Source organism: Haliotis cracherodii, unplaced genomic scaffold, assembly GCF_022045235.1.
Source record: "Haliotis cracherodii isolate W230 unplaced genomic scaffold, xgHalCrac1.p SCAF_9, whole genome shotgun sequence".
Classification (NCBI taxonomy): domain Eukaryota; kingdom Metazoa; phylum Mollusca; class Gastropoda; order Lepetellida; family Haliotidae; genus Haliotis; species Haliotis cracherodii.
The window spans coordinates 58,734,799-58,743,598 of NW_027266343.1; positions in this window are offsets into that span (position 1 = coordinate 58,734,799).

An 8,800-nucleotide genomic window follows, 5' to 3' on the forward strand; every position below is an offset into this window, starting at 1 on the left:
CCATGGCACGCAGGAGGCTGTCAGAGGCACCCGGTTGACAAATTAGTGGCATTAGTGACACGGGTATGTCATACAGAGCCATTGGATGTCATCAGCAGACTCGTGAAAAGACACTGACAGACACGTGAAGTAAAGGACCATCCACAACCAGGGTCACCCAGGGAGACAACTGTATGGGAAGACATGGCTCCAGCACGCCTTGTGAGGCGACAACCCTTTGCTGCGAGTAAAGTTCTGACAGAACAATGGCTTCCCTTTCCTCCATTGGCCCAGTGTATGGCTCGACGTCTTTGGAATCTGAGAACGAGGCGACAGATCCATTGGTCTGATTAAAGCAGATTCTCGCTGCACGTCACAGATGGGCGAATGTGGGTTTGGTGACACTGACACTCTGCGTATACCCTTAGGAACATTGTACCAACAGTCCCGTCAGGTGGAGACTCCGTCATGGTGTGGGGACCAATATCTCATGACTGTACACTGGACATGGTGACAGTACGAGGCAATCTCAACGGCGATCGTTACATCCAGGACATCCTCAATCCTGTTCTGCCACATTTTGACAATCAACTACGACAACGCTAGACCCCATCGTTCTCGTGCTGCGACTGCGTTCATGCAAGGACACGCTGATGACGCTTTGCCTTGGTTCGCTATGAGTCTAGATTTCAATCCATTGGAACATGTTTGAGACATTCTTGGACGTCAGCTGCAGGCAATGGATCCACCAGTACAGAATGTAGCAGTTTTAGAGGCTGCATTACACCAGGAGTGGCAGCAGTTATGTCTTGGTCGTATCAGAAGACTCGCTGGAGGAATAAGGAGAAGGGTAGAATTACACTGGCTACTCATGGAATTTGCTCACTTGAGGCACTGTCTTCATCAGCTGATGAACGTCATCAAATGCAACTCCAATCCTTAAGTACACTTAAGGGTTTACTCCCATCTGTGATTCCAACCCATACTTCTCAAGGTGAGGCACCAAAATTCTAGCAAACAAAGTCAGCGATCTAACCCACTCAGCCACCGATGCTTCCACAAAAGAGAAAGTCATAGCTTTCGGCCACGGGAGCCATGCCAATCCACGTATCAGAGGGGTACACAAAGTACTGATCTAGACTACCAGTTTTGCGACAAATATATCCACACATACATTTACTGCAGGCTACACGGACCCTTACAGTGTTGAACTTCCGGTCTGACACAAGATCTACCTGCCATGGGCATATGGACAGGCGCTTAATTCAAAAGCTGCAAATGTTAAATGTTGTAATGTAGAAGGGCGGTCGGGTAGCCTAGTGGTAAAAGCGTTCGTTCGTCACACCGAAGACCCGGGTTCGATTCCCGACATAGATATAATGTGTGAAGCCCATTTCTGGTGTCCCCCGCCGTGATATTGCGGGAATATTGCTAAAAGCGGCATAAAACCATGCTCACTCACTCACTGTCATGTAGTACGAACTGTCTGCTCTTACAGTGAAACCATGCCCCTACATCGTCTCCCGGGTTGTTATGTACGTAACGGAGTAGTGAGAGCGGACTCGACCGTACAGTTTTTAATGTGAAAAGACGTTTCAAGACAAGGATAGTTAGCACCGACTTCGGTGTTTGGGATCTCCAGTTTGGTAACATCCATTCATTTCCATTTACGCGTTAATACAATACACCTGATTAACTTCTAAACAAACTGATTGGAAGCCACATTTGTTAAGATCAAGGCGACAAATACTTGGCCGGGTGTATGAGCTTTAGAATACTTACTAATACATAATAAATTCGATTCCCTGCCAGTACACCACCAAATCACAATGCAGGAACTCCATGTTTGACCAACTGACCAGCGCGTTCCAAGCTGATCCACGACACAAGAAAGCCCGCTAAATGTAGAACGACCTATTCTAACCAATCAGATGAGTCCCTGTCGGTATGTGATGGAACCAATCAGATTACCTTCTTATGGCAGTAATCACGTGTGGCAATGATCATGAAAAGCCACGTGGAATGAAAGTTTCAATGACATGACTGCTGAAGACAACGACCATTTTGAATGATGATCATAGATGGCATCCTTGTGTTAAAACACATTGATTAACCCAAACACTCACATGCTGTAAAATATCCAAACACACACTGCTGTAAAATATCCAAACACACACATGCTGTAAAATACCCAAACACACACATGCTGTAAAATACCCAAACAAACACATGCTGTAAAATGCCCAAACACACACATGTTGTAAAATACCCAAACACACACATGCTGTAAAATTCCCAAACAATCACATGCTGTAAAATGCCCAAACACACACATGCTGTAAAATAACCAAACACGCATATGCTGTAAAATACCCAAACACACACATGTAAAATACCCAAACACATGTAAAATACTAAAACACACACATGTTGTAAAATACCAAAACACACACAGAGGTAAAATACTTACTGACATGACTACTGAAGACAATGACCATTTTGAATGATGATCATGTTGACATCATTGTGTTAAAAACACATTGATTCACCCAATTACACACATGCTGTAAAATACCCAAACACACACATGCTGTAAAATGCCCAAACACACACATGCTGTAAAATACCCAAACACACACATGCTGTAAAATGCCCAAACACACACATGCTGTAAAACACCCAAACACACAAATGCTGTAAAATACCTAAACACAAACATGCTCTACAATACCTAAACACAAACATGCTGTAAAATGCCCAAACACACACACGTTGTAAAATACCCAAACACACATCCCGTAAAATACCCAATCACAAACATGTAAAATACCCAAACACATGTAAAATACCCAAACACACACATGTGTTGTAAAATACTAAACCACACACATGTAAAATACTAAAACACACATGTGTTGTAAAATACTGAAACACACACATGTGAAATACCCAAACACATATGCTGTAAAATACCCAAATTAAACATGTAAAATAATTAAACACACACATGTTATGAAATACCCAAACACACTCATGTAATATACCAAAACACACACGTTGTAAAATACCCAAACACACACATGTTGTAAAGCGCACACATGAAACACACTCTAACACACACATGTAAAATACCCAAACCTACACATGTAAAATAACAAAACACACATGTTGTAAATTCCCAAACACACACATGTAAAATAACAAAACAAAAACATGTAAAATGCCCAAACACACACATGTAAAATACCCAAACACATACACACATGTAAAATACCCAAACACAAACACACATGTAAAATACCGAAAACACATACACACATGTAAAATAACCTAAACCCACATATGTAAAATGCCCAAACACATACACACATGTAAAATGCCCAAACACATACACACATGTAAAATACCCAAACACACACACATGTACAATACTCAAACACACATAAGTAAAATACCCAAACACATACACACATGTAAAATACCCAAACACACACATGTACAATACTCAAAAACACACATGTAAAATACCCAAACACATACACACATGTAAAATACCCAAACACATACACACATGTACAATACTCAAACACACATAAGTAAAATACCCAAACACACACACACATGTACAATACGCAAACACACATAAGTAAAATACCCAAACACATACACACATGTAAAATACCCAAATACACACACACATGTAAAATACCCAAACACATACACACATGTAAAATACCCAAACACATACACATGTACAATACTCAAACACACACATGTAAAATACCCAAACACATACACACATGTAAAATACCCAAACACATACACACATGTAAAATACCTAAGCACATACACACATGTAAAATACCGAAAACACATACACACGTGTAAAAAAACCTAAACCCACATATGTAAAATGCCCAAACACATACAAATGTACAATACTCAAACACACACATGTAAAATGCCCAAACACATACAAATGTACAATACTCAAACACACACATGTAAAATACCCAAACACACACACATGTAAGACACAGCTCAAATGTGATAGAAATAGCACCACTATTCCATGATATACACAAGTCAACGTATGTATTGCATTACTTATACGTTTTTGTGAAAAGCATTATATATTAAATTATCAGTACCACCTGTGACACTATTTGAAGCCAGCATTAATGGGTGTATGAAGCTTAGCGTTATGAGAAGACCGAGAATCTGTATTGTGCGGGGCAAACATAGGGTGTGGTCCTCATGCCTTTCAGGTCGGGGAGACGACCTTATACACACCAGCCCTACTGCAATGTGCTCTTATAATGGTCACCGCTATTTTGCCTATTTTGACATTACCTGTCGTAACCATTACACGTGTTGGTGGAATGTAGGTATAGAGCTAATTTACCTGTACTATAACCGCGGTAAATTGAACGTGGAACATAACGGGTAGGATGGTCCGCCAGCACTGAAGTTTTCAACAGTACCAGGCGATTGCTGCATTTGATATAGAGATTTGATGATGAGATTTTGTTAATACCAAGTTTTGAAAACTCACTAGTCGGGTATACAATTTCCACCAACACGTGTAGCGTGGGAAGGTTACGGCTGGTACACACATTACGGTGTGTGTAATGGCGTCTACACAGCATGTTTATCTCCATTCTACCTGACGAACAAAACGCGCACCTCTTTGGTGTCAGGGGCGGTCGGATAGCCTAGTGGTTAAAGCGTTCGCTCGTCACGCCGAAGGCCCGGGTTCGATTCCCGACATGGGTACAATGTGTGAAGCCCATTTAAGGTGTCCCCCGCCGTGATATTGCTAAAAGCGGCGTTAAACTCACTCACTCTTTGTTGGCGTTCCCTGTAATAAAACGGGCTCTCGGTCGGTTAGCCGATAAACCCAAACATGCGTTACATCATTGCAAAAAACAATCGTACATTTATTTGTTTAAACTCCTATACTGATATATTGTATTTATATAACATAGCTGTTGAACATGGGCACAATAAACGATGACGTCACACAGGTTAGATGTTCTCAGATTAAATAACAACCCAGCTGGAAAGGCTTTGCTTAGCGACACAGCATAGATAGACATGGTACTGTGTGTATAGGCGCATGGTGTGTTAACAACCTGGGTGAGATACCGACAGTGTTTGATTACGGTCTCAACAAACACCAGCACCGGCACATTGACAGGGCCGGGTTTAATAGGAAGGCTAGATGGGCGAGTGGATAGGAAATACTGGGTATTGATGTTGATATTAAGCTTGTCGAGACACCAATCGTGGTGAGTGGTCGAAAGTTTGAAACTGATTCAAGCGGCTTGGTGAGACTAGACTCTGCTTTTAATAAATGATTCTAGAATCACTTTTGTCGCTTGTGTTTACGCATACAAAGCAGCCATTGGTCAATCGGATGCTATGATATAATGGTGCCTTGGGGTGGGTAAAAATTGATTTGAGCTTCCCAGAATGTACATGTATGGTTCTCATTAAGGTGTTTTTGTCAAAATCCCTATATTCATTTTAACGAAATACATGTTTGTATTTGCACATTGAGTGAATAATACTGAAATGCAGGAACAGAATTCACTTTTAATGATATTTAACGCCGCACTCAGCAATATTCCAGTATTCGTGTCTGGACCAGACAATCCAGTGATTGACATCGCGAGCATCGATCTACGCAATTGGTATACGATGACATGCATCAACCAAGTCAGCGAGTCTGACCACCCGATCCTGTTAGTCGCCCGTCACGGCAAGCATAGTCGCCTGTTACGCATTGGTTGCTGTAGATCAACTCTAACCCGATCTTCACGGGGGGGATGTGTTTAATTGGGGAATTTTAATTGATGTTGAAGGTTGGAGTAAAGTGGAGTTTGTGAGAGGCTAAATTACTACCGCTGTCAGTTATGTGGCTGTGGCTGTAAATACGGTGTCGCCAATCCGTCTGTTAGTTGCAATCACAAATATGTTTAGATGAGCGAGTGACGAGTGTCTTGAGGTATACCGCAATTACCTCTTCAGTAAAATCAGTGAGCACACATTTGTTTTCGCAGAAGAAAACAATTATTCGCGAAAATACTGGATTCGAACCATCGGATTCTGGCACAGCTAAGGGAAGCAATCTTACAAAAACAGAAATGCTGCGCCATCGACTGTTCAGCCACCCGTGCTATGACCTTACACTATGAGGTGGTGTAAGGTAACACTGGTGTTTATTCGTCATGTCGAAGTCTCGGGCTCCGAGTGGATACGTGTCGGAGGAGGAATGTTGGGCTGGAATATTGCTCAGTGCACAACTTTTCAACTTTTTAGTTGAAAATACCTACATGCAATTTTCAAAATATCATCGTCATTACCGTATGTCAAACGGAATATCCCCTTAATCTATCTAATTTCAAAATGAGAGATGCATTCTTTGATGCTATTCAAAACAACCCACCTTTTTGTTTTGACTGAATACCAAATGATTTCTTCCGGTGTATGTACGTTTATCTGACAACATTTGTATTTCGGTCAATTACTCCCTTGGACAATGACAACTGACGTACCCAAAGATAACACGCAGACGCACGACATGCGGGGTATAAATGGTACTGCCTAATGTCATTGCTATTAGGTATAAGTGCCTTCCACGCCAATGACTGGCAAAATTGCTTTATTACCCGTGTCACATTCCTCACAAGTTTGTGTGGGCGGGGCAGTCTAGGGCTGTACATCTATGAGGTAAATAGTAGACCTGTTATCATGTCATATTTTATTAGTGCGTGGAGTTAATTATATGCTACGCAAAAGAAGTTTAGGACCGATTCTTTCAACATTCCATAGTATAAGGCATGACAGATTAACTAAAGCAATATGAAAGAGGTGGCCCTTAACTTCTTTTGAGTAAGGTGATGAAGGCGTAAGCATATACTCCGAAACGTTGTGTTCCTCATAATAAAGACGTTGACAACCATAAATTCTCTTCCTTATGTGTATCACTTCTGGTGAAGGCGTAAGCATATACTCCGAAACGTTGTGTTCCTCATAATAAAGACGTTGACATCAAAACATTCTTTTCCTTATGTGTATCACTTCTGGTGAAGGAGTAAGCATATACTCCGAAACGTTGTGTTCCTCATAATAAAGACGTTGACAACCATAAATTCTCTTCCTTATGTGTATCACTTCTGGTGAAGGAGTAAGCATATACTCCGAAACGTTGTGTTCCTCATAATAAAGACGTTGACATCAAAACATTCTTTTCCTTATGTGTATTATTTCTAAATACCTTTCAAAACTTCGTTGGAGTAGTAGAACATTAGCGCGAGGAGAACTCGTCAGGTTTCAGCATACAGAGGGGCGCGGATGGCTCAGTCGTGGCGCCGACGCGTGTCAGATACTTCAGTATCTTGAGTTCGAATCCCAAATTGGCCCTGATTCTGATGGCAAAATTGCTTTATTACCCGTGTCACATTCCTCACAAGTTTGTGTGGGCGGGGCAGTCTAGGGCTGTACATCTATGAGGTAAATAGTAGACCTGTTATCATGTCATATTTTATTAGTGCGTGGAGTTAATTATATGCTACGCAAAAGAAGTTTAGGACCGATTCTTTCAACATTCCATAGTATAAGGCATGACAGATTAACTAAAGCAATATGAAAGAGGTGGCCCTTAACTTCTTTTGAGTAAGGTGATGAAGGCGTAAGCATATACTCCGAAACGTTGTGTTCCTCATGATAAAGACGTTGACAACCATAAATTCTCTTCCTTATGTGTATCACTTCTGGTGAAGGAGTAAGCATATACTCCGAAACGTTGTGTTCCTCATAATAAAGACGTTGACAACCATAAATTCTCTTCCTTATGTGTATCACTTCTGGTGAAGGAGTAAGCATATACTCCGAAACGTTGTGTTCCTCATAATAAAGACGTTGACAACCATAAATTCTCTTCCTTATGTGTATCACTTCTGGTGAAGGAGTAAGCATATACTCCGAAACGTTGTGTTCCTCATAATAAAGACGTTGACATCAAAACATTCTTTTCCTTATGTGTATTATTTCTAAATACCTTTCAAAACTTCGTTGGAGTAGTAGAACATTAGCGCGAGGAGAACTCGTCAGGTTTCAGTATACAGAGGGGCGCGGATGGCTCAGTCGTGGCGCCGACGCGTGTCAGATACTTCAGTATCTTGAGTTCGAATCCCAAATTGGCCCTGATTCTTCTCTAGGTTTGTCAGCACCATTATCGTGTTCATGGTTTCACCAAAGAAGTGAGCATCTCCATCGCTTCGGGTGTCCCCCGCCGTGATGTTGCTGGAAAATTGCTTAAAGCGGCGTAAAACCACACTCACTCACTTGACTGTTTGTCTGAACCACGTTATTCCGGTTAATCTACATCAACTCAGTTTTACGATTGCAAGTCAGAACCCTTTAGTCTGGCCCTTGCAATCTGATGCCAATAAGTATGAATGCAGGTGACTTAGCCCGAAGTCTGAACCCAAATTAGCCTATGAATCCAGCTTGATGTCGGAGGTTATATATTTCAATATAGATCAATACATGCATTGTATAAGTAAGTGAATTTGAACCTTTTCATCTTATATTTGGTGACATATTCGCATATATCAAGTCTATTTCAGAGTCGAGGTCGATGTACATTTCACTGAGATTCTCCACGTGACACCTGAGACAGAACAGCCTGAAAAAGGGAGCACTGGTTTGGCGGCCATCTTGGATTGTCTTTTTTCAGAAAGCCTTAATATATAAAAAGTTGAAACTTTCCAACGTAATGTCTATCTTGACTTCAATCAAGTTTGAGATAAAT